Raw genomic sequence first — 27,699 nt, 5'->3', positions numbered from 1 at the left:
TGATGTCTGATGTTACACTACAGCTTGCTGAAGGCTCAGATGGTGGTTATTATTCATAAGCAGCAATCTGTCTTTGCCTTTGTAAACAAATTTTTATTTTATTTTTAATTTTTGTTTTATATTGGAGTATAGTTGATTAACAATGTTGTGTTCTTTTTAGGTATATAGCAAAGTGATTCAGTTATACGTGTACATGTATCTATTCTTTTCCAAATTCTTTTCCCATTTAGGTTATTAGAGTATTGAGCACAATTCCCTGCGCTATACAATAGGTCCTTGTCAGCTATCTAGTTTAAATATAGCAGTGCATATGTGTCAATCCCAAACTCTCTAACTACCCATCCACCCCACCCTTCCCCCCTTGGGAACCATAAGTTTGTTCTCTAAGTCAATGAGTCTGTTCTGTTTTGTAAATAAGTTCATTTGTTAGGCAGACCTAAACAGACATTTCTCTCAATACAAAGAAGACATACAGATGGTCAAGAGGCACATAAAAGATATTCAATAATACTAATTATTGAGAAAACACAAATCAAAACTATATTGAGATATCATTTCACACCAGTCAGAAAGGCTATCATCAAAAAGTCTACAAACAATAAAGGCTGGAGAGTGTGGAGAAAAGGGAACCCTCGTACAATGTCGGTGGGAATGCAAATTGGTGTAGCCACTAAGGATAACAGCATGGAGGTTCCTTAAGAAACTGAAAACACAGTTACCATATAATCCAACAATCTCGCTCCTGGGCATATATCCAGAGGATAATATGGTTCAAGAGGTTACATGCACCCCAGTGTTCATTACACTGCTGTTTACAATAGCTAAGACATGAAAGCAATCTAAACGTCCATCAGCAGCTGAAGATAAAGATGTGGCTTGTGTCTATGTTAGTCATTCAGTCATGTTCGACTCTTTACAACCCCATGGACAGAGCCCGCCAAGCTCCTCTGTCCGTTCATCTGGAATTCTCCAGGCAAGAATATTGGAGTGGGTTGCTATTCCCTTTCCCAGGGGACCTTACCGACCTAGGGATCAAACGCAGGTCTCCTGCATTGCAGGCAGATTCTTTACCATCTGAGCCCACGAGGGAAGCCCCAAAGACGTGGTACCTATATACAATGGAATATTATTCAACAATTAAAAAGAATGAAATAATGCCATCTGCAGCAACAGACGGATCTGGAGATTTTCATACTAAGTGACCTAAGTCAGATAGAGAAAGACAAATATCATATGATATCTCTTATACATGGAATCTTTAAAAAAGATATAAATAATGCATTTTAATGCATAAATTATTAAATGCATAAAATTTTAATGCATAAATTAAGGTACATATACACTGTTTTTTTAAGACACAGTGAGATTTCACACTTAATATGCTATAGTATAGTGTAAATATAAATTTTACATGCCCCTGGAAAAGCAACAATTTCATGTGATTTGCTCTATCGGGAGATTCATTGTATCGTAATAATCTGGAACCAAACTTGCAAAATCTCTGAGGTTTGCCTGAACCGAGAAAAACTTGGGGGGATGGAATTATTCCATCCTGTGGAAGTGGTTACACAAATCTATACATGCACTTAAACTCACAGAACTGTATACCAAAACAATCATTTTCACTGTAAAATAATGTAAAATATGAGGGAAAAAGAGTAAAAGAACTACATTAATTTGACTCAAATGTTTTTAAAAACACCTTTGCTCTTAGCCAGATACAAAGGGGCAATACTCTATATAATTCCATTTGTTTGAGGTGCCTAGTATAGAGACAGAAGTAGACACAGAAGTAGAATGGTGGTTGCTGGGGGAGGGGGATTGGGGAGTTTCAGTTTCAGAAAATGAAAATGTTCTGGGTGTGGAGGGTGGTGATGGCTGCACAACAGAGCGAAAGTACTTAATGCCTGAACTGAACACTTAAAAATGGTTAAAATGGTAACTTTTATTTTAAAACACTTTTATCAGAAAAGTAGATTTACAAAGGTATACTTGTATGGAAATAATAAAAGAGAGTTCTAAAAGCAGGAAGTTTTAACTGCGGATCACTGTGCAGATGAGTGCTGTTTGGTTTGGCTTGCGGCTTCCAGACTTACCCTACATGAACCATGCACACAGGCTCCATCACCTGTGGGACAGGGCTGTTCATACTGTGATCATGGACCAGACAGAGACCCTGAGTCAACCTGTCCAATATTTTGGACTTTCAAAGAATTATGCTTTTGCTTCCCACAAGAGGCAACCAGAAAATTGATAAAATACATCCACAGGCTGAAGAAGCATTTTGCATGTTCAGCCATACCTGGGCTGATCAGAACTTTAAATAAACGAACATGTAACAGAGGCCTAGGAGACTCTGGCCTGATTAGTCAATGACAGAAGTTTGGACCTTGTTCCTCATCTCCTCTTTGAAATCAAGCAGGCAGAGAGATAAGGGGGTTATAGCCCCACAGCAGTGTTTCTGGGTCCCCGGCAGTTGTACTGTACAGTCCATGCTACTCCATTTCAGAAAAGTTGCAGCCACTCTGCAGCTTCTAGGTAGAGGCCTTCCGCCACTTCCACTGGCTGCCAACAGGCTGAACCCCACTGATGTCCAAATGCAAATTGCAGCTTCCAAACACCTGGCATCAATAAACACCAGTAATAAACACCATCTGACTCATTTACGCAGCTCTATGTATCACAAGCTTTCAAATGGTAATTAACCTCCATTTAAACTCTATGTTGACGGTTAAGTCAAGAAATCATTGGCGTTTTGATCCAAATAAAAACACCACAAAGATTATGCTGGACAAATAAAATAAAAACCAATTTGAATGTTTCCAAGTTCTTAATTTCGAACAATATTCCCTTGTATACACAGATGAAAGAGCCCAGTAAATAATCTCTGTAAACTGTGTTTAAATTAGTTTCTCTTTCTCTGTGGTTAAGTCTCTAACCGTTGAAGTTCCCCACAGAACACAACCTTCAGCACACGTGGATCATAAACTACATACACTTCATCATCTCTTTCGTTTTATGATTCCAAGAACATCCTGACTGAGGGTAGGGCTGAAAAATTAAAAAATGATCAAATGGCTATTACCCAACCCTCTACCTACAGACATGCTTTCCTCAAAGAAGAGAAAAAAGGCAAAAGAATGTTTATTCCTGGCATGGGCTTTCCCAATGGCTCAGTGGGTAAAGAAGCTGCCTGCCAGTGCAGGAGATGTGGGTTCGATCCCTGGGTCAGGAAGATCCCCTGGAGGAAGAAATGACAACCCACTCCAGTATTCTTGCCTGGAAAATTCCATGGACAGAGGAGCCTGGTGGGCTAGTGGGCTACAGTCATGCAGTAGCAAAGAGTCAGATTGGACTGAGCATGTGTGCGCGCACGCACGCACGCACACACACGCACACACATATTCCTCCTGGCTATCCTTTCTGCAAGTGTGTTAAGACAGCAATCTGGTCTCAGGGCCGTCACTGGGGGAGCCCACGGGGGTCCCAGGTGTGGAGACTCCAGACACCCCACTGGGCCACCCAAGGAAGTTCCAGAAGGTACTTTCAAGACACGCAGCTGGTGCTTTGGAGCCTGGGAGTGGGCACAGGGTAGGGGCTGGAACTGCGGCACAGCTCTGGCCCTCGCTTTTGTCATAGGGCATCTCCAGCGCCAGCTCTCCAGCACCCCAGCTGACCTCCCAGATGGGAGAGGGTCAGCCTCGAGGCACCACAAAGGCCCTGCCGGCCCCTGAACTCAGAGCAGCCACACCCTCAGGCGTGCCCCTGGCTGCCAGGCAGACCACGCTCTACTAAGAAATAACGAGACCAGAGGGCTTTTTTGGAAGCTTTGGAGGTCTAAGGGCGGTGCACTGAGCCCCACACATCCAGAAACAAGGAGAGGCTGCGGGTCCCCAAAATCCTAGTGACGTCCCTCTCTGAGCCTCAGAGGCTGGGAAGGCTCCAGACACGCCAATGCCAGGCTCAGAACTGACATTCCCTCCTGCTGCATGCACAGATGTGAGAGTTGGACCACAAAGAAGGCTGAGCCCCGAAGAATTAATGCTGTTGAAGTGTAGGTGTTGGAGAAGACTCTTGAGAGTCCCTTGGACCGCAAGGAGATCCAATTAGTCAATCCTAGAGGAAATCAACCGTGAATATTCACTGGAAGGACTGATGCTGAAACTGAAGCTCCAACACTTTGGCCACCTGATGCGAGGAGTTGACTCATCGGAAAAGACCCTGATGCTGGTAAAAACTGAGGGCAGGAGGAGAAGGGGATGACAAAGGACAAGATGGCTGGATAGCATCAATGACTCAACGGACACGAGTCTGAGCAAGCTCTGGGAGATGGTGAAGGACAGGGAAGCCTGGCATGCTGCAGTCCTTGGGGTCACAAAGAGTTGGACACAAGTGAGCAACTGAACAACTGCCTCCTGACCCTGGGTCTCAGGCCTGGCAGGTGTGCCCCTCGGGCACCCACCTGCCACCCTAATCCCTTCCAACCTCTGGGACCAACCCACTCTCCCATTCATTCATTCACTAGCCTCAAACACCACACCGAATGGAAACTAAAAAGAGCCACCTTCCTTCATTAAGGGCACCCTGCAGTGCTCCTGCCCGCCTCCCTCCCCTTACCCACCAAGCAAGTCACTTCCAAGGCCATGTAAACCTGAGGACTAGGTCAAGCCTGCCCCAGGACACCGCTGTGCTTTTCTTCTGTCTCACTGTGATTATTTATTGTCCAATTAACAGGACGGCCCAAGAGCCTTGATAAGAGCATGCCAGGCGGACAGGTCAACTTCAGCGACATGGAGGGCAGAACAGGATGGCCAGACCATGAGCTGAACAAAGGTTTCTGCCAGCAAAAGAAAATATCAGGATGCGGAGCACCGAGCCTTTCAGCTAATAAATACTTCCATCGTGTCCACGCCAGGAAATGAAGCATTTCATAGAAAGAGGATGCAAGCATCAACCCCAGAGGCACTGAGGGGCTCGCTCAGCCCTAAGTGTGGGGACAGAGGTGCCGGAATGAAGGAGCAATCCCAACGAGGCCACAAGTTAGCCAGCATGGGGCTCAGCCCACACAAGGCCAGAGCCATGCTCCCCACGCCATCAGAATACAAGAAATGTCACCTTCCTCCACACTGGTGCCAGGCCCCATGGCCTCTGGAAATGAGACACAGCCCTGCCTGCATGCAGAGCAGGTCACCCCTCCTCCTTATACATCCTAAACAAGCTCACACACCTAACCCAGCACGGGGTTGAGGTACTTGTGGTGTTAATCAGGATGATTAATTTTACATGTCAACTTGGCTGGGCCACAGTGCCCAGATAAATGATCAAACTATTCTAGAGGCTTCTGTGAAGGAATGTTTTGAATAACAACACCATTGAAGTTTGTAGAGTTTGAGTAAAGCAGAAAAGTGAAAGTGAAAGTGTTAGTTCTGTCCGATTTTTTGCAACCCCATAGACTGCAGCCGCCCCCGGGCTCCTCTGTCCATGGAATTCACCAGGAAAGAACACTGGAGTGGGCTGCCATTCCCTCCTCCATGGGATCTTCCCGACCCAGGGAGTGAACCTGGGTCTCCTGCATTGCAAGCAGATTCTGTACTGTCTGAGTCACAGGGAAGCTCTGAGTAAAGCAGATAACCCTCCATAATGTGGGTGGGCCTCATCCAATATGTTGATGGCCTTGGTAGAAAAAATACTGATCTCCCCCTAAGAAAGACGAATTCTGCTTCCAGGCAGCTTGAGTCTCCAGCTCACCTTGCAGGTTTCAGGTCTGCCAGCCTCCCCAGTCATGTGACCAAGTCTTGAAAATAACCCCTCCCTCCCCCACCCCCCCTCCCCCCACTGGTTCTGTTTTCCTGGAAAACCCTGACTGATACAATCAGGAACACAGCTTCTGAGATACCACCCAGCCTGGGCCACCCCACTCTGGAGCAGAACCTTACAATGGAGAGAAGACCTCCCCCCCATGAGCACACAGCACCCTATGAAGGGTCCAGTGCAGTGTGGAGCACACGTGTCTAGTGCTAAGTGAAAAAAGCAAGTTGTAAAACTTTCTAAGGCGTGAACACGTCCTTAGGAAACCACCATCTATATATATGTCCTATGTATGTGTACATGTGTGCACATGCACATGTGCGTGTGCAATCAGCACAGAGAAGGAGACATACCTTGGGCACGAGGTCAAAGCTTATACTCTTTTTCTTTCTTCATTTTCAAAACAATAGAAATGCCATTAAAATAAAGGAAAAGTTAGTCAGCATATCTGACTTCCTGTTCACACTAAAGATTCAACGGGTATTTTTGTAGAAAAGCTACTTAAAAGAAAGGTCCCACTAGCAGAGATAAAAACTCACATAAAAAGATAGAAGGCCCTTTCCTGTTTCCCTTCTGAGTCAATGCAAAATTATTTAACAAAGCAGTGAGTTTCCACCACACTCTCATTTCGATAACTTCCCACGAAGTCAGAAAGTGGCCGCGGTTTCCATTTTCCTGCTGATAAAGCCTCGATGAACTATATCCTGGAGAAGGTGAATGCCTGCCAGCCCCAGCCCACACCCCCCTCCCTGCAGCTGGCCACCAAGCCAGTTCCTGCTCCACCAGGGCCACCCGCCTCCTCCCGGCCCCACTCGGTTCTTCTCTTGCCTTCTCATGCACTACTGCTGCTGCTGCTGCTGCTAAGTCGCTTCAGTCGTGTCTGACTCTGTGCGACCCCATAGACCCCACCAGGCTCCTCTGTCCCTAGGATTCTCCAGGCAAGAACACTGGAGTGGGTTGCCATTTCTTTCTCCAATGCATGAAAGTGGAAAGTGAAGTCGCTCAGTCGTTTGCGACTCTTAGCGACCCCATGGTCTGCAGCCTACCAGGCTCCTCCGTCCATGGGATTTTCCAGGTAAGAGTACTGGAGTGGGGTGCCATTGCCTTCTCCAATGCATGAAAGAGAAAAGTGAAAGTGAAGTCACTCAGTCGTTTCCGACTCAGCGACCCCATGGTCTGCAGCCTACCAGGCTCCTCCGTCCATGGGACTTTCCCAGGTAAGAGTACTGGAGTGGCGTGCCATTTCCTTCTCCACTCATGCACTACAGTCGGCGGCAAAGAACATTCACTCAGAGCTTGAGAAGTGATGTTATTTGGAAAAAGGGACTTTGCAGATATCATTCAGATCACAGTTAAGATGCCATCATCCCAGGTCACCTGGATGGGCCCTAAATCCACTGACAAAGGTCTTTGTGAGAGCATCATGAAGGGGAGACACAAAAAAGACGGCCACGTGAAGATGGAGGCAGGTCCTGGAGGGATGTGGCCACAAGCCAAGGGACACCTGGAGACAAGAGAAGCTGGAAGAGGCAGGAAGGGTCCTATCCCAGAGCCTTCAGAAGAAGCACGGCCCTGCCAAAACTTTGATTTTTGGACTCCTGGTCCCCAGAACTGGGCGAGGATATTCTGTTGTCTAAGCCATTCATTTTGTGAAGTTTTCTTATGGCGACCCTAGGAAACATGCGTGTATGTCATGATTCGATGATGTATAAGCATGTTTCCTTCATGGTCAGTTTAAGGAGAAGGCAGAAGGCCTCCCGGCTACACAGACAATGAGAAGTGCAGGATGAAAACTCAGGTAATTACCACTACTGCACCTGTTATGATTCACAGCCCTCCCTCCCACCCAGCACCTGTGTCTTGGACTACTCCTACTCCACCCCAAGGCCCCACCCACTCTCTGGGGGAGCCACCGCTCTGGTCTAGCCACTGCTGCATGTAACAAACCACCCTGGATTTGGTGGCCCAAGATACTTCCCTACGCTTAACAGTCCTTGGGCCGGGAGTCGCGACGGGCCCCAGCAGGACACTTATCTCAAAGTCTGAGGCCGCTGCTGGGGGGTCTTGATGCCAAGGGCTGAGATCACGTAAAGGCCACTCCCCTCCCAAGTCAGGGCCTGGCGAGGAGGGAGCAGAGACCGGTACTGTCCACTGCAGTCCCAGTGCTACATGGCCTTGAGGGGGTTGGGCTTCCTCATAGCGTGAGGACCATCAGCCCCTTACTTAGCATCTCAGGGCTCCAAGATCCAAGCAGTCACAAGGGAAGGCAGACACGGCATCTCAGTAACAGCAGCGTCAATGCATTTACAGCCACGTGCTTTGTTTAAACTGCCACAGCTTCTGTCCCCGCTCGGCTTTGGCTGTTTCCTGCTGTCTCTGAATTCCAGCTCAGAGTTCCCGGTTTAGACCCCTCGAGCCCGTCCCTGCTGGTCAACACCCACCCCCAACTTTCCCTTCCAGGCACACGTCCCGGGTCACTGCAGTTCAGCTGGTGGCACCACGTGCGATGGGCTCTCCCTCCACATCCCCGTGCCCTGCTGCACGCATGGTGCCCGGGACATGCCAGGCATGCCCCCTGCTCACTGAGGGCGTGAAGAGCAGCACGGCTGAGTGACGGAGTATGGTGCAGCGGGACCGAACTGCAGAGCAGAGAAGAGCCACCACATTTGAACGACCAGGGACTGTTCCACCAGGCCTTGCTGGGCCCACCAGGTGGGGGAAAGCAGAGGGTAGCAAGGAGCAGGGTGTAGCTGGAGAGACCCCAAGGGGTGAGATGGCAACAGAGGGTGGATAAGGAGGCCCAAAGCCCTTCCCGGGGAGGTGGGGGGCAGCTCCTGGTGGGGGAGGGGCTTGAAGCAAGTTGGAGCCAGGGGTACCAGCGAGCTAAGTCTGAGACCCCAATTCCTGGAGCCCCGTTACAGATGGAGGCAAGCTGCCCTGGGAAGTGGAACTACAGATAATCGAGGACCCCCAGCGTCCTCAATGGAGACTAAAGGGACAAGAATGTTTACAAGCCATATTCATAATGGACCAAGCCAGAAACCAAGCCAACAGCACAGTGAGTGCGTGAACTGTGGCGCGCGCCCCAGATGGATGCTGGAGAGCTGGGATGAGGAAAGAGCGCCGGGCGTGCAGCGGGGCCCGAGGCCACTCACAGGAGCTGAGGGACACCCACGCAGGCACTGCAGGATCCAGTGTACGCAAGTCGAACCCAGCCAGACGCACCTCCGCCGCGCTGAGTGGGGACAGCATCCTTGGGGCGGAGTGCCAGAAGGGCCTGCTGGTGCTCCGGGCGCCTCACAGTCGGGCTCCATTTGTGAGCAAAGCAAGGTCACGTGTGCATTACTGTAAAAGTGCAAACGTCTCACTGGAGGAGGAGGAAGGCAAATGGGAAGATGAAGATAGAGAAGCAAGGGCAGGCGGGACCTTCTGCTGCTGCTCTTTTGCGGGTGATCCTCCCTTGCATTTCAAGATGGGAAAAGAAGAGAGGCCACACTGCGCTGGGTGAGGGGACCCACTGCCGAGCAGCCAGTGGTGGGTGGCCATGGAAGAGGTCAGCCTGAAGCCAGGTGGCCTTTCCCGGGGGACCCGACCCCAACAAGCTGGCCCTGGCCCCGGCATTCAGAGGATGCGTGCCCTGGTCCATCGGCTGCTGCTGTTGGGGCCACTCTCCTGGAGAGAAGATGCCTCAGGACACCAGGGCTGGCCCAGGGACACACAAGGGCACTCGCCTGGGAGGAAAGTGACCGTGACCCCACAGCCCTAAGAGTACGTTTCCTTCAACAGACCCATCCCCCTTCAGCTCTGAGCAAACAGGCATGGCACAAAGAGCAAAGAGAAGCACAGGCCAGGCTGGGACAAGCTCCCGGCTGCTCTGGGAAGTGCCCAGACGTTCTCAGCTGGTGCTGCTACCAGCCGCTGCCAAGCTCATGGAGATCACTCTGGGTAACAGAAGCCACACCGCTGCTCCCCGCGCCCCCGGCCAGCAGGCTGGGGACACTGGCAGCTGTCGTGGCTAATGAAAGGAGCTGTGCTTGGGGAAAGTTTTTCCGTCTCTAGGGACTGCAACATAAATGCTAGAAAAGGCCTGAAAACAGTCCTGACACAAAACATCTTAGCAGAAGTCCAGGCCTTGGGAGAGAGCTGGTATGTGCACACGCAGCATCCTCTCCCGGGAAGAGATGAGACAGCATGTGTGTTCCGGGTCTCACTTGTTTTCGAAGCGGACGTCTGCCCTTTCCACTCACTCTAAGTGGGGCTCTCTTCCCAGGACAGAAAGTCTGTGCCCACCAGCTCAGGCGGCCACAGAGCCATCACTGCAGACCTGTGGGGACCTGCGTCTCCCAGGGCCCGCTCTCCAGGCCCTCAGCATCTATTTTAAAAATTGTGTTCCCATCCCCTCCCGGGTTGCCAGGGAAAACCAAGCCCTGCTCCGTTGGTGGTCCTGTCCACTAAGCGGAGAGGATATAAACATAAAGGAGGGGGGCCGTGCTTCCAGGGAGGCCCAAGGGAGCCCACATTTGAAACCCAAGCCAGTCCCTCAGGTTTCAAAGACCTGCGCCAGTGATCCACTTCCGAGGCTCAGGGGCTCTGCTTTGACCTAGTTTCCTGGCTCCCCCCTCCCCCTGCCATGTATGGCCTTTGAGCATGCATTCCCCAGGCAACTGGGGAAGGGCAGCTGGGGGGGCGCCCCTCTGCTCCAGGCTCCAGGCTGTGCTCAGCGCCAGGCTTAGAGAAACCACAGGAGAGGGCACCACAGCCAGTAGCTGATGCAGGAAATAAAACGACAATCCAAAGTCCTCACACATTTGCTTAATGCCAAAAGTTTAAAATGTCCATGCAGTCACACAGAAGGCCAGATGACAAAATCGGGTTCAGTATTTTTCAATCTGGGGGGGTGCAAACACAGTTTTTAACAAGATGCAATTGAACAAAATATCAGAGAGTATCATATGTAGTTAGGGGTACATGCTCTCACGAGAAAACTTTGATTTTAAGTGCAGGTGTGTGTATGTATACATAAATGTGTGTGCATGCGTATGTACACACATATAAGCAGGTTCACTGCCTTACAGAATAAATGCATGTCTTACTATGAGCTGCCCTCAGGGTCCCGAAAGCAGCCATTAAGTTTTAATATTCTAATAAAATGTTTTCAGCAACATTAGATAAGGACTGAAACCTCTCTGAAGCTTGGTTTTAAATATGACACTGAAATCTATCAGCATCCCAGTTCAAAGATAACCAAGAAGGGACATTTCACTTGTCACCTCATTTTGTAATCCCACAGCCCCCAGATGCTGCTGACCCCACTCATGAATGGTCAGGCCTTGCTGAGGCCACACACCCACACACACACGACACAAGGCTGACTCCCGGTCAAACCCAGGCCGTCCATCAGAGCAGGCTGTTGCTGAGCTGGGCACGGAGGAGGGCAGCGGGCCCACCCCCCGGGGCAGGGCTCACGGCAGCCACACATTCTCACTCAAGCATCTACTCCCACTCTATCTGGACAGGCCAGCGTATGCTTCCCATTTAAAAGTACAACAGAAAGAGCTCCCACCCGCTTTTTAAACCAGGCAGGTATAACAGGTCTATGAAAAGTGTGTGAGACTCTCAAGGCATATGACATGTGTGTGTGTGATCTACAGTTGTGTTTTTTCCATTTTTCTATTTTTCCTTTATTGCTGCAGAAAACTGGAGTCATGCAGACAAGCACCAAGGAGAAAAGAAAAACCACATTGTCAACGAACCACGTGACCCTCCCTTCTGGACACAGTCTGTCTAATGCTTTCTAGATAAATTATGGGTCCTCACTGTATGCCCTGGTTTAGGAATAGTTCCTAGTCCTTGATGTGATACATCAAATTAGTCATATTTTATACTACTATTTTTAGAGGTTGGCTAGCCTAACTGTATCTCCTCGTCTCTGACCATCTGTCAGCAGCTTTCAGCTGGTATCTGGGTTTTCTGTTTATCAACACCTGACACCCTTTCTAATAAATGCTTCTTTGCAACCATGATTCCTCAGCATAAATTTCCAGACAATGAACTGTGATGGCCGAGGGTACAGGCATCTTTAACATTTTTTAAATACCTCAACCAACGGCCACCCCTCAGTGTGTGCATCAGATGCTGTGTCTGGCAAGTACCCCTCCCGGCAGGCTTCAAGCCACAGCCCCCGCGTTCACATGCTGGGTCCACCACACCTTGGTTTCTCCATTTTCAACATCCTCACCTGTAAAAGACAGAAGAACTATCCCAATCTGATAGGGCTGTGGTTAGAACTCCACGAGGCAGGTATAGAAGGCTGGTGGCAGGTCACTGACAATAAGATCACCACGAATATCGCTGTCACTCTTTCCCATAGTGGCCTCTCTGTCTCCATCCTCATCTTTCTGATTCACAAATCAGATGTCAGAGTCAGCACTCACCATGGTTCTGATCACATCAATTACTGCTCAAACCCCTACAAAATTAGGCAGAGTGAAAGAAGCTGGACCCAGAGGCCGCACACTGTATGACTCCACTTGTCCATTATCCTGGAGAAGTCTTTAAGGATGGAAAACAGATTCGTGGGTGCTGGGAGTGGGTGGGGTGGGGAAGGATCTGACTCCAGATGGACACAAGGAAATCTGTGGAGTTACAGAGATTTTCTCTATCTCGATCTGGTGATTGTTACATGACTGTGTTTCAAAACTCATAGAACTGGACATGAAAATGGGTGCATTTTGCTGAACACAAATTGCTGTTGTTCAGTCGTTCCGTCGTGTCCAACTCTTTGCAACCACGAGGACTGCAGCACTCCAGGCTTCCCCGTCCTTCACCATCTCCTAGAGTTTGTTCAAACTCATGTCCATTGAGTCAGGGATGCCATCCAACCATCTCATCCTCTGTCATCCCCTTCTCCTCCTGCCCTCAATCTTTCCCAGCATCAAAGTCTTTTCCTGTTCTCATCAGGTGGCCAAAGTATTGGAGCTTCAGCGTCAGTCCTTCCAATGAATATTCAGGGCCAATCTCCTTAAGGACTGAATGCAAATTATCCCTCAGTAAATCACACTTAAAAACAAACACCAACCCTGCAGAGAAGGAAGTCTAGGCTATGTGGCCTGGCATTCCTTGTCTCCTGGCCAGCTGCTTTCCTTCCTATTTTTCACTGGCTCCAAAATCTGGCATGTAGAGAATGCCCTCCACACCTGCAGGTCCACCCAGGGCCCACACCAAACTCAAAGCCCCATCAAGGCCACTGGCCGGGTGTTCTCCATGCAGACCCTGTGTTGAGACAAGGCCCCTGTGTCCTTCTCCGCTCTTTCAGATCCTCCTTCTCCCCCTTCTGGGAGGCCTGCCCAGACCACCAGTAAGTAAAGATTATCCCTCCTTCCTCTGCGTCAAAGGTTCTCAATTCTGGCTGCACAAGAATTACCTGAACAGCTGTCAAAACTACACATCCACACCCTCCCTCCCATCCCAGGAGATTCTGATGTAACTGGGCGGGTGTGGGGACAGACACAGGGGTTTTGTCCTGCTTCATTTTTTTCAAGAATCCCAGGCTCAGAAATGAAAGAGGGAAAGCCATGCAAATCCAGAGGCATTAAAATGACAATAAGGAAATATTATCAACAACTTTATGCCAACAGCTTTGACAACTTAAGTGAAATGGGCAGATTCCTTGAAACACACACATCACAGGACTGACTCAAGAAGAAACAGAAAGTCTTCATAGCTCTATGTCAATGGACCGAATTCATAAAGAAAATCCAGGACAGCTTAACTAATAAATCCTGTTAAATGTTTAAGGAAGAAACAATGCCAGTCCTACAAAAACTCTCAATAATAAATGAAGAGGAAACACTTCCCAAATTATTGTGTGGGGCCAACATTACCCTGATACAGAAACCAGACAGAGGGATTACAAGAAAAGATTACAATATCCCTCATCAATATAGTTCTAAATATTCTTCACAAAATTGTAGCAAATTGAATCTAGCAATACAGAAAAAAGATAATACTATCATGACCAGCTGGGTTTTGTGCCAGGAATGAAATATTGTCTAACATTCAAAAATTAACTACTGTAATTCACCATATTTATCAAAAAAAAGAGGAAAAACCATATGATCATCTCAACAGATACAGAAAAAGCATATAACAAAATTGAACATCCACTAACGATAAAAACTCTATGCAAACTAGAAAATTTCCTCAACCTCAAAAAATGCATTTACATAAAATCTTCACCTAACATCATATTTAATGAAAAGATACTAAGTTCCTTCTTCCTAAGATTGGGAACAGGTGAGTATCCATCGTCACCATTTCTGTTAAACACTGCACTGAACATCCTAGACAATGGAATAAAGGAAGAAAAAGAAATAAAAAGCATTTAAACTGAAAAGACAGAAGTAAAATGGTTCCTATTTATAACTGTCAGGATTATCTTTGTGTAAAAATCTTAAAGGACTACAAAAAAGCTACTGAAACAAATAAGAGAATTTAGAAAGGTCACAAGATAAACAATATAAAAATCAATAGCATTTATATACAGTAGCAATTCAGTTCAGTTGAGTCATTCAGTCATGTGTGACTCTGCATGCAACTTGTTGGACTATACAGCATGCCAGGCTTCCCTGTCCATCACCAACTCCCGGAACTTGCTCAAACTCATGTCCATCAAGTCGGTGACGCCATCCAACCATACAATGTTCCAACAGTAGCAATAAACAACTGGAAAATTTAAAATTTAAAAACCCACTTGTAACATTTAAAATCATAAAATACTTATGAATAAATGTGATAAAACACATATAAGACCTACACTGACTGCTACAAGTTTCTGCTAAGAGAAATGAAGGAAGGTGAACACAGATGGAAAGACAGTCCATGGTCACTGGCTGAAACTCAGTCTTGATAAGATGCCAATATTCCTCAAGGTGATCTAAGGAGTTAATGCAATCCCAATCAAAATTCAAGCAGTTGTTTTCGTAGAAACTGGCAAGCTGATTTTAAATTTATATGGAAATGCAAAGGATCTAGACAAGATAACACAGTTTTGAAAAGGAAGCACAACTGGAAGGCTCACTACATGACTTCAAAAATTACTGTAAAACAACGGTCAGAAAGACAGCGCAGTTTTCAGGCCAATGGTGAATAAGCCAAAATGGACTAGAACTGAGTCCTGAAACAAAGCCACACAGACTCTCATTTACTCTTCAAACATGCAGGAACAACTGGGTATACACACTCAAAACAATAAACCTCAACCCTAAACTCTTTCCAGTTAAAGGGTAACTCAAAATAGATAGTAGATAAAAGCTAAGACCATAATGCTTTCAGAAGAAAACACAGGAGGAAATCTTTATGATGATGGGTGAGACAAAGTTTCTTAAACAGGACACAAAAAGCACAAACCACTAGCTAAGGACAATTGATATAAATGGACTTAAAACTAAAAATGTCTGCCCTTTGAGTGACATCATTAATCAAATAGAAAGGTAAGCCACAGAGAAAAAATATTTGCAATACAAACATCTAACAAACAAACTGAATCCAGAATACGTAAAGAACTCTTAAGAACTCAAATATAAGAGATAAATAGCCCAATTAAAAAGTCAGCAGAAGATTTTAACAAAAACCTAAAAGAAGCACAAACAGCTAATAAATACAGGAAAAGATATGCAACTAGAATATCTACGGTAGAGCACAACTCCCACTAGAGTAACTAAATTTAAAAAGACTGACGACCGCAAGTGTTGGCAAGGATGTGAAATAACTGCTCCCACATTAGCAGTAGGGGTGTAAAACGATACAACCACTTTGGAAAACAGTTTGCCAGTTTCTTATAAAGTTAAAGATACACTTACCACACAGCCTCACAGTTCTACTGGTTAAGTAGTTACTCAAGAGAAACGAAAATGCATGTCCACTCTCAGATGTGCATACAAATGAATACAGCATTTTTCATATCCTTTTTATAGCAGTAAAATACATATAAAATAAAATTTACCTTTTAAACCATTTTAAAGAATACGCAACCATCACCACTCTCTAGTTCCAAATCATTTTCATCATCTCCAAAGGAAACCCCATACATATTAAGCAGTCACACCCATTCGCCCCTTCCCCAAGCCCTGGCAAGCACCAATCTGCTTTGTTTTGTCTCAATGGATCTGCCTATTCTGGACATTTCATATAAATGGAATCATACAATGCACTTTTTGTGTCTGACTATTTTTACTTAGTCAAATGTTTTTAAGGGTCATCCATGTTGTGGCACATGTCAGTACTTCATTTCTTTAATGGCTAAGTAATATTCCATTGCCTGGATGGACCACATTTATTTATTCATTCATCCACTGATAGGTATTTGAGTTGTTTCCCAAACTGTGAATTAGCGCTGCTATGAACAGTGGTGTACAAGTTTTTGTTGGAACATCTATTTTCAATTCTTTTGTGTATTTACCCATGAGTAGGACTGCTGGGTCACATGACATGTCTATGTTTAACTTTTGGAAGAATCCCTAAATTATTTTCCAAGTCGCTGCACCATTTTACATTTTCAAAGTAATGTATGAAATTTACACCTTTTCCATATGCTCACCAACACTTACTATTTTCCATTTTTTTTTAAACGAAAGTCATTCTGGTAAGAAGGAAGCAGTATCTCACTGCGGTTTGGTCTTGCACTTCCCTAGTGACTAATGATGGTGAGCGTCTTTCCATGTGTTTATTTGTCATTTGTCTATCTTCTCTGGAGATATCTTCGCTCATGTTTTAACTGGTTGTTCTTCCTTTTGTGTTGCGCTGTAGCTCGCGGCACTTTTATTCATAATAACCTCGACGAGGAAGCAATCCAAACATCCACCAGCAGGTGAATAAATCAATAAACCATGGCACACCCACATGATGAAATAGGATTCAGCAATGAAAGACATTAAGTACAACACACACAGCAAAACCCAAGAATCTCAAAGACGTGCCAAGGGAAAGAAGTAAGACAAGAAATCTACAATACATGCTTCCATTCTGAAACTCTTAAAGACACAAATCTTCTAATAGTCTAATCTTGACAGATCAGTGATTGCCTGGGTGGAGGGTTGACTGCAAAGAGGCAACAGGGAGTTTGGGGAGAGTCAATAGGCTAAACAACCTCTGTTGCAACTGCCCAACTGCTATAGAGCTGGACAGCAGCCAGGGACGGTGGGAGCATGAATGCGTGAGGCGCACCTCACCCGCAGAGTTCATCCTCTGTTGGCCTCCATCACGATCATGGTAGCAGCTGCATCACTGGATACCTTTGTCAATACTCACTGAACAGTGCCTTTTATTGTATGTAATCATACCTCAGTAAAACTGGTTAAAGAAACATTGTTTCGACAGGTGAACATCCCAAGTCTAATGTGCCTCCAGAGTGGGCCCACTGGCCCTGCCTTTCCCCTCCAGTCTGCCCTCCAGGGTGAACTTCCCCCAAAGGCAAGCCCTGCTTGGCCCAAGCTTGGAAGTGAAAGTGAAAGTCACGAAGTTGAGCCTGACTCTTTGCAAAACCATTGTCTGCCCATGGGATTCTTCATGCAAGAATACTGGAGTGGTTTGCCATTCCCTTCTCCAGGGAATCTTCCCCACCCAGGGACTGAATCTGGGTCTCCTGCATTGCAGGCAGATTCTTTACTATCTAAGCTACAAGGATAACTGTATACCTTTGTCAAAACTCACTGAAGAGTAACCTTTTATTCCATGTAAAGTATACCTCAATAAAGCTGGTTAACAAAACACTGTTTCCACAGGCAAGCACCCTAAGTCTAATGGGCATCCAGAGAGAAGCTCTCCTGTCTGCCCTCAGGGTACACCTCCCAACCACAGGCTGTGCTTAGCCCAACCTTGGAAGTGAAAGTGTTGGTCACTCAGTCATGTCCAACTCTGTGACCCTATTGACAGTAGCCCACCAGGCTCCTCTGTCCATGGAATTCTTCAGGCAAGCATAGTGGAGTGGGTTGCAATCCGATTCTCCAGGGGATCTTTCTGAACCAGAGATCGAAACCGGGTCTCCCGCCTTGCGGGCAGATTCTTTACCACGGAGCTTCTGGTTCAGGGGTCCTGGGGGCGGAGGTGAAAACCCACACCTGCAGCCAGGTCTGGAAATACAATGCTGCTGGCATAGGGACCACGCCTGGAGACAGGCTCTCTCCCTCATTCACGTGCGCTCAGTGGATGTGGAATCAAGGCAGTGTTAATCGATAACATGCAGGCCCTGGCTAGTGACCGGGCCCTGTGTATAGGGATGCCAGGCCAACATCAAGAGGGAAATGCTCACATCCTGGGTGCGAGGACATGGCCCCACTTTCAGCCTCTGGTCCATCAGGCCAGAAGACCAGGCCCCCTTCACCCTTCTGCTGCCACACAGATGTCCTCTCAGCCAGAAGGGCATCTCTCTCTCTGCCAGGGAGCCTGGCAAACTCAGCTCTCCAGAATTCCTGTGCTCACCACCCAAGAGTGCTTCATCACCCCTGGGCACCCACTGCCATGCTCAGAGGTTCTGCTGTCACAAGCTTCCATAACCATTTTCTGCCATCCTGACCCCTTCCCCTGTCTGAGGACCCCAGGGCCAATCAGAGGAGTGGCGCATCTAAGAGGCTAATGACAGTTTGCTTGCAGGGGAACAGTGGCCACTCGTCTGTCCCCTCCATCTCCCCCACTGGAGGACATGGGCAAGGCCCCTACCCTACTTCCTTCACTCTTCCCCCTACTCCATCTTTCCCATCAGGACCAAAACCTGAAACACAACCCCTTATACCCATCAGCAACGCCCCCATCTTTCAGCCCCTTTCCCAGAAAAATTCTCAAAAAAATTACCAACTCCTGATGTCCTGAGCTCCACTTCCCACCTTCTCTTGGCCCAACACTCCCACCCCTCTTGTCAGGACACTGACAGCCTCCATGTTTCTAAGGTCAATTCTCCAAGGACAATTCTCGTTCCTCACCTGGCTGGCTCCCTCGGCCAGGCAGCCCTTTCTCTCCATGCACTCTCTTCCTGTGGCCCTGGATGCCCCAGACCCCTCTGGCTTCTCCCGCCCTGATGACACTCCTTGGTTCCTTGACCTTGGACCTCTCCTCTCCTCCATCTATTCAACTCCTCTGCCATCTTGTGCTGACTCAGCTTTAAAAACATCACTTTTGTGCTGGCAACAGCCAGACCCATATCGGGCCCAGGCCACTCTCTCCAACTCCAGCCTTGCTTGCCCAACAAGCCCCTCACCACCTCCACGTGGACAGCAGCAGAGGTTGTAGGTACCACCCTCCCAAATCCCCCAAAGCTGCTGTGCCCACAGAGACCCCATCTCAGGGCAATGCCCACTCCATCCCTTGGGTTGCCTGAGCCAAGAATCTCACCTTGGACTCCTCTATTGAGCCAACCATCCCATTGGCTCCATCTTCACAACACACCAGAATCCAGCCAGACCCATCACCTGCATGGGGCTGCTCCTCTGCTCCAGCCACACCCGCCCTCTGGACTTGCTAAAGTGCACCAGGACATCCCCCTGGTCACTCCTCACCTCCTCCATCAGCCCACCAGCCACCTGGTTTTGAATCTCAAACATCCCCAAACTGTGAGCACCTGGACCCCACACTGGCTTTCTGCATGGCACTAGGGCCCCAATACGTGACATTCGGACTTACTTCCTCTCCTTAGCCTTCCAGCACCCGCTGCTTGACCACAAGTGCCAAGTTGGCAGGGTCTTCTGTCTCTTGGTTTCTTGCCGTAATTGGAGCTCAGTAAACATTTGCTGGAGGAAGTGGTGAGACTTCATGAAGTGGAGGTGAAAGGGGCCTTGCTAAGTCACTTCAGTAGCGTCCAACTCTGTGTGACCCTATGGACTACAGCCTGCCAGGCTCCTCTGTTCATGGGATTCTCCAGGCAAGAATACTGGAGTGGGCTGCCGTGCCCTCCTCCAGGGGATCTTCCCAACCCAGGGATCGAATCCACATCTCTTAAGTCTCCTGTACTGGCAGGAGGGTTTTTTACCACTAGTGTCACCTGAGTACCTAATTTCTTTCGCTCTAAAAAGATGAATGACGGGAGCTTGCCTACAAATGACACAGACCTCCTAGGTGCCCCGAATGCCCAGACGGCACAGCTCTGTTCAGACAGGATCCCTGAGGCCTCTGGAAAGGACTGAGATTCAGAAAACACATCTGATCTCAATGGAAAAATGAGCCGTGCGCCTACAGTCTGTTCTGAAAGCAGGCAGCTCATGGCCATGGAGTCGAGACCCCAAGGCTCAGAGCACATGAGCCGTCTCACTGCGGGCCCGGCCGTGGCCTCCCCACAAACATGGAAAATACTAGTAAACAACAACAACAAACAAAACTCCCAAATACATGGTGAGAACAAAGTGGGGTCCAGCTGAGGCCCTTATTCAGAGTAGGCCTCCGGGAACGTAGTGTCCTTGCAAACAAAATCAAAAACATGCTTCAGAGCCAAACAACACCCAGATGCTAGATCAAAGCCGATTACATTCTGGTACTTGAGCAACTCAAATTTCTTGTAATAGGACAGGAAAATGGAGGGGGCGGGAAGCCCTGAGGATTCCAGGCAACTTGTACTTTTTCACTCTGTGGACTTAGCATTTTTATGGGTTTTGTTGTTGTTGCTGCTATAGAGGAAAGTTACTTAACATATCCTCTACTAAATGAAAAAACAGCAACTGCTGAAGATGAGTGGAACAGCCCCACAGTGGCAGGTCATCCAACTAGCAGTGGAAATCCACCCATGAAGGCTCTGGACTGTCACTGCTTTTGTTGCTGGGTCAAGTCCCATGGAAGGAAATGTGCTTCTCCACTTAAACCAGGACCGTGGTGGGTCTGAGCTAAGGGTCTTCCCCATCCCATGGCTCAGGGCCAGCATGGTACCTCAGCATACTGCCCAGACTGAGGAATGGCATTGCTGTTAAATTTTCAGGGTCTGGGTCTCGTCCCCCCTATTGCTGAGGCCAGGGTATTGGTGTCTCTTTTTCATGGCCCACAGAGCACAGGCTCAGAGCAACAATGGCTATGGATCCACTGACTGCCTCACTGAAGCCACATCATGTTACTATGTTGTGTAGGAACATGAATTCCTACAAGTCAAATCCATTTTGAATAAATTTAGATTTAGAAATTTAATATTTAAAACAGGCTATTCTAGGGACTTCCATGGTGGTCCAGTGGCTAAGACTCTGAACTCCCAATGCAGGTGGGGCCTGGATACGATCCCCAGTCAGGGAACTAGATTCCACATGCCAAACCTGCATGCCACAACAAAGACTGAAGGTCCCAAGTACCACAACTAAGAGCCCATGAAGCTAAATAAATAAATATTGCAAAAAACCCAGGTTATTCTATCCCCTAAGGGCTTCCCTGGTGGCTCAGACGGTAAAGGACCCACCTACAATGTGGGAGACCTGGGTTCAATCCCTGGGTTGGGAAGATCCCCTGAAGGAGGGCATGGCAACCCACTCCAGTATTCTTGCCTGGAGGATCCTCATGAACAGAGGAGCCTGGTGGGCTACAGGCCTTAGAGTCACAAAGAATCAGAGATGACTGAGCAACTAAGAACATTTCCTAATGGAGATCCCATCTTACAAATACCTTTTCTCATTACAAAAACAATCCCACTGTAAAAGGAACAAACCACATGGAAATACGTGAGGGGGTAAAAGGATAGAGTCCCCTTCCACCCCCTTCTCAACCCTCTGCCAACACCCAAGCTCACACAACTCACATGCCCACATATATCCTTCCCTCACATCCCAGTCACCAGCCGGATAGCCACTCTTGCTCGGAGCTGTATCCCTAGAGTCTGGAGCAGCTCCTGCCCTCCTCATCCACCAAGGGTGCTCTGTCACCGTCTGACACACAGTGGGTGTCATTCCAGATGCTTCTACACTTTATGACCTATACATGTGTAAAGGGGATCACTCTATACAGTCTACACTAAGGAGCAATGTTTTCACTTAACTCATCAGCACTTCTTTTAAAGTAAACGTCAACTACTCCATGAAGTGAAGGATCCTATGGCATTTGAAAGGGGGAAATGGGATTCTTAGATCATTAACTATTTTATGATAAAGACTTTCAAAGACTAAAGATAAAGATAAAGACTGAAGAGACTAACAAATCCTCAGATACCATCACCCAGAGCTAACAACCACTCAACCATGGTCAATGCTGCCCCCTCCATCACCCAACCCATCCCCCACCCATGCTAATCTGAAACAGCTCTCAAACACGGCTCTCACTTCCTCTGCAGATCACTCCAGCATCTACAGCTAAAGGGTAAAGACTGTGTGAACATAACCACAATACTGTTGTTAAGGAATATAATTATCTTTTAAAAATCACTGTTCACTCAACAAATACCCAACTGTCTCTTTAAATACCATTATTTTTGAAAGGAGTGATTCTTGACTCAAATGCTGGTTAACTGCACTTCGTTCAAAGCTGCAATCCCGAGTAATACATAGAAGTGACCAGGGGAAGGGGTGCAGTGTCCACTTTTATAGAGAGCATCTGAGACTTTTAGACCAAATAAAGGACCCAGTCCTACTGGAGGATCACAGGGCATGCTGGAAGGCAGCTATGGGGGAACGACTCCCGGGCTGCTGTGATGTCTGGTCCAGGCACAATATCACCAGGTAAATGACCATGCACTCAGGAAGGGACAGGCAACTCAAAGTGAGCCACTCCAAGGAGTTGCGATGAACCAATTTGCTTATCCCAAAGATCACCTTAATTGGTGCACTGAACAATGCCAGCCCAGCTCCAGGCAAGGCCCACTCACATGCTGTCTCCACTTGACTGAATCAGCAGATATTTCCTCCTAATAAATCTCCACTTCTCTCCATCACCTTTTGACAGCAGGCAGGCTGCAGTGGCCACGAGCTGTGCCGAGTCTCCAGTGCAGAGGAGCCTGCCTGACCGGCCCGCTCTCGGGTGACGCCCCGAGACATCCCTGAATGGCTAAGGGCCCCAGAGGCACGGGTGGAGCAGGGGAGATTGCATCTGCCGAGCCCCACAAAGGACAGCAGTCTTTCTTCCCGCAGCCACCCTCGACAGTCAATTGACGGCAAATTCATTTGTGTATTTTTACATGGCCAGCTTCACCCCATGGCCACCCTGCAGGCCTGGATGGTTAACTTGGTCACTGTTGTCACTCCCAGAAGAGATTGGGTATGGGGGGCCGGGGGCACTGGGATGCACTACCTGCCACATCACCCTCTCAGGAGTTCTTCTGAACAAATTGTTAGCATGAGGGGAAGGTTGCTGAAAATTAAGGAACAATTGGGAAGTCAATACACTTATGCAACAGCAGGGGCCTAACCCAGGGACACTGGGGACGCCTGGTGGTAGGAGGGGACACGGGGCCCTGCTGCCAATCCAGGAGCCCCAGGCTCACCACACAAGGGATCAGGAAGTGGCTCCTGGCCGCACCCATCCACCCCCAACCAGAAACAGAACCCAGAGGGAGGGGTGGGAGGCCTGAACCTGTCCGTGCCCAGTGTGGGAGAGGCAGGCTCTCTTTGGAAGCACAGAGGACCAATGAGAAAACCATTGATCTCTGCAACACATTATTGATTTCGCTATGTGCTGGCACCAGCGGATGGTCCTCCCCCCTCACTCAGAGCCAGCCATTAGCGTGCGCTCCCAAGACTGGCCGAGACATCCCTGCCTGGTGAGGGGGGAAGGCGCTTGAGATGAAACCTGCCTTGGCTAACCCACAGGGACTGGATCACAAGTGAATGATGTCATCATGGTCATCTCCCTGCCCCCAGACCCACTGGACGGCTGTGCGGCGTGGCCCTGCACCCCACTCCTGAGCTGGGGTGGATGCACCATCTGCCAGGACCCCAAAGAAGGCTGTCAGAGCATGCCCGTTACCAGCAGAGGGGTAACGCTGCATTTTCCAGCAATCATAGGGAGCCAGTACCTCTCGAATGCCAGCTCACGGTCCTATAACACAGCTCAAGAGTAGACCAGGGCTGGGTTGCCTCTCAGGGTCAGCAATTTGGTTTTCTTTCTTTCTTTGGTTTACCTGCTGTTCATAATACAAACTTTTTTTTTTTTCTTTTTGCAATCTGAAGGTCTAGCCTCTTGGCAGGGAGAGTCTTTGTCCCCAGAAATGCCCCAGTGAATCCCTTCACCATCCCCTCATGCCTACAGGCTTTCCCCCTGGCAGGACTGGTTGCCTGGAGTACTCCGAGCAGGTCTGCTTTATTCTTCTTTATTCTTGCAGACGATGTGCACAGACATCAACGGTTCAAGTGACAATCGGGGCATTATCTCTGCCAGAATCCTGGCCCCAGCACTAGCTGAGGCAGCCTGTTTCTGGGACACAGTAAACATTCCCAAAATACAGCGCCCAGGCCGCCAGAAGGCAGGCCCGAGGCCTGGGGCAGGTATGAAGTGACAGGCCACCGATGTCACTCACCCTTGGAAAGGAAACTTCCGTTCGGTGGCGCCTAGTGGATCTGAATAGACTCAGAATGGGGGGGGGGGGGGCGCCACTTGGCCACAGTCCCCAAGTCCTGGATGTGCTTAACATAAGTGGTGGTTTTCTAATCAAAAGCAGAACAACTTTGCATAGCAAACGCTCCAGAAAGCGGGGACCCTTGCCCTGGACCACAGGCCTCGTTTTTGGTGAACTGCCCACCTCCAGACGCCCACAGACCCCCATCGCCAACACTAAATGAAATAAACGAAGGGGATCACCACGACCCAACTCTCCTTTCCACCGTCTGCACGGGCAAAACCCCAGTGGATTCAGCCTCCTGCAGTTCACCAGGCGGCGGCAACAGGTGCAGCCCTGAGCTAAGGCTGCTGATTCTCCTTGCCTATTCTAGTATCACGCAACCAAAACCCTAAAGGAAGCCGAGGCCTGCAACACTCACCGCCAGGGCCCCCGACCTGCCCCACCTGTCTGAGTGCGCGGCTCGGGGTCTAGCGCCCGGGGGCCGCGGCCTCGCCGACAGAAATAGAAGCCGCGGGGCCGGGCCAGGCCTGAATGGCCGGAGTGGGGCGGGGGCCGGGCGGACAGAAGCCGCCGGTCAGGCAGAACACACCGCCCCCGCCCCGGGCCAGGGTCTGCCGCGCGCCCCGAGCCCCAAGCGTTGCCGAGCCACCTGCGCGCCGGGGCAGGGAGGCAGCCGGGGAGGGGAGGGGTCCTGGGGGCTCCTGGGAGGGGACTCAAAGAGGGGTCTGGGGAGAAGTCAGAGAGCTCTGGGAAGGGGGCTCCGGGGAGGCCCCGGGAGTCCCGGGAGGAGTCAGGGGGCTTCGGGGCGGAGGCTCCGGGCGGGCTCCGGGGGCCGATTGGGGGAGGGTCTCGCCGCCCCCGCGCACCTGCACCGCCCGCGCCCGCCCTCTACCCGCCACCCCTTACCTGGCGCGGCGTGTCCTGGCCGCGCGGCCCCGCGGTGCCGGGCCAGGCGAGCGCGGGCGCAGGAATGGCGGCGGCGGAGGCGGAGGCGACCGGCTCGGAGGCCCGGCGCGGAGGGGCGGCGCGGCCAGGCGACTCGGGGATGCTGCGGCGAGGGAGGGCGCGGAGGCCGGCGCGGGAGGGAGGGCGCGGGGCTGCGCGCAGGCCCCTCCTCCGCTCCCCTCCTCCCTTTCCCGCCTCCTCTCGCTTCCCTTCCCCCTCTCTCCTGCCTCCTCCTCCCCGCAGCCCGGCTCCCCGCCCTACTTCTCATCCCCCACCCGCTCCGTCCCTCCCCTTTTCCCTCCCCTTTCTTCACCTTCCTGCACTCCTCCACTCCCTCCATCTCCACCCGCCCCTGCCACCTTCCATCTCCACTCTTTCCCTCTGACTTCTTCCCTCCCCACCTTCCACCTTTCCCCCTACCCCCCAAGCCCCCAAAGGCTAACCTCTGCCCTGGCCAGGCCTTTGCTGGGTCCAACATACGTTCCGATGATGTGCCCAGTTACCCCCTCCTCACCACCTGCTATTGAAGCATTGCCCCTTCTGGGAGCCTGACCTGACCTCACCCTCTGGAGCCTCCACCCTCCTCCAAATCTCCAAGGTTTTGCGAACTCCCATGCTCTGATGCTGTTCTGCTGGGGACCCGACCTGCCCAATGGGTGGACAAAGCACGTGGGCTCTGAGGACGCTTGCGCCTTTGTTTCTAAGCAGATCTAATTTGGATAAGAACATTTCAAACCAAGCCTTCTGCCACTTCCCCAGGGTGAGGTGGGTAGGTACCAATCCAGGTGTTGCTGCACCCCTTCTGTTTGCCCCCATGCCAACTGTTTGCTCAGTGTTCACCATTTGATCACCCCTGGTGACACACGTTTACACTAACCCACGGGTTTGAGAACCTAGGTGCCCTCCGAAGACTGCTCCAAATCCTCTGCCCTGGAGGAAGAAGTGACAGGCCTGAGAAGGTGGTTGATCTGGCCAGTAGGCTTGCTGAGGGACGCTGTCCAGAGAAAGGGATGCAGTTCCCAGTGAACCAGCCAGGATTTCCCTATGGTAGTGTAGGCGTCAGGTCTTCCCTGGTGGCTCAGAGGGTCTGCCTGCAATGTGGGGGATTCAGGTTTGATCCCTCGGTGGGAAAGATTCCTGGAGAAGGGAATGGCTACCCACTCCAGTATTCTTGCCTGGATCATCCCATGGACAGAGGAGTCTGGCGGGCTACACTTTATAGGGTCTCAGAGAGTCAAACATGATTGAGCCACTAACTAGCTAGTTAAGAGTCAAGGCGCTCCACCCCCAGTCTTGGCTGTAGATCCCAGGCTGCAGGAACCCTCCCAGCTTACCTGAGCTCACTTTCCTGATGCCCAGGAGCTGCTGGTAACCAGAGTGAGAGTTTTAAAATGAAGCCATTCCTAAATGATCAATAATGGGACTGAGAGCCTTACTCTCTTCAGGGGCCTACTCTCTTTACATGCTGGGGCTGCCATAGGCAGACCTTAGCGCCAGTGCCCCAACACTGGGCCAGCAAAACTCAGATGGCGAAGCTAGTGCCAAGGGTGAAGGTCCGGGTGGGCAGGACTTTACTCCCTCTCCCTCTGTAGTTGGGAAACGTGACCTGGAATCTGATAGGCTCCAGTTCGAGCCTTGGCTCTGATGCTTCCAGGTGACCTTGTGAGCCCTGTCCCACCCTCTCTAAGGGTTGCAGAGCATGGAGGAGAGAATCTCAGGTAAGGCCACCAGCACCACGTGCCCCACATTCATAGCTGGAGACTTTTATGAGAAAGACACAGGGGAGATGTACCTTCCAAGCTCTCCTCCTGTGGGAGAAGTCTGTTAATCTGTGTTCCCCCATCCTCTTTGGACTAAAACCTGATGGGAAGAGATGTTTTAACAGCATCCCAGGCCCCAAGAAGGAACCCATTCTTAAGATGGATAAAAGCAAGTATTGCAAATTACAGGAGCAGGGGGCTGTCTTGTGTTCTTTACTAGTCCGACACGTCTAGAATACAGTGCCCTTGCTTGGAATCTAAGGACAGCCACCTGCAGGCCGTGGGAGGGTAGTTGACACATGGGGAACCTTCAGTCTGGAAGATCAGTGTGCAGAGCACAAGACGGCAGAATCCAAATATTTGCAAAACTGTCTGGGAAGAAGGATTACCCTGTGGGGTTATGAAGGGCAGAACGAGGACAGATGGGTGGAAATTAGACTAGAGAGTCGTTTTCCTCCCACTTGTGAATGCTGTCTGGCAGACCTGCCTGCCAGAGGAGCCGGCCACCCCTGGAGGACCATGTCCTACATGGCCAGTGTCTAGACAGGTTCTGGGGCCACTGCAGGAAATTGCTGGAGGGGGCCTGCAGTAGGGATGACCCCTGGAACCTTTTCTAGCCATTAGATCATTCCATGTTGTCTTTAATAAGGTCGCTGCACCCCTGTTCGCTTCGTCTGCAGAGTG

General features: G+C 49.5%; 1 protein-coding gene across 3 annotated transcripts in view; it reads right to left on the bottom strand.

The window, feature by feature from the left end:
• The window catches only part of SEMA4D (semaphorin 4D), a 132,286-nt gene extending 106,822 nt beyond the window's left edge, over positions 1-25,464 (bottom strand). For 2 of the 3 annotated variants that reach the window (XM_043453720.1, XM_043453718.1), the window contains exon 1: positions 25,217-25,453. The gene's annotated coding sequence lies outside the window, so the exon portion shown is untranslated. Of the gene's footprint in view, positions 1-25,216 lie in introns of all 3 variants that reach the window. The other variant, XM_043453726.1, reaches the window with a different exon arrangement.
• Between the last annotated feature and the right edge of the window lie 2,235 nt (positions 25,465-27,699).

Source organism: Cervus canadensis, chromosome 30, assembly GCF_019320065.1.
Source record: "Cervus canadensis isolate Bull #8, Minnesota chromosome 30, ASM1932006v1, whole genome shotgun sequence".
NCBI classification, from domain to species: domain Eukaryota; kingdom Metazoa; phylum Chordata; class Mammalia; order Artiodactyla; family Cervidae; genus Cervus; species Cervus canadensis.
This window is presented reverse-complemented; position numbering and strand designations above follow the sequence as displayed.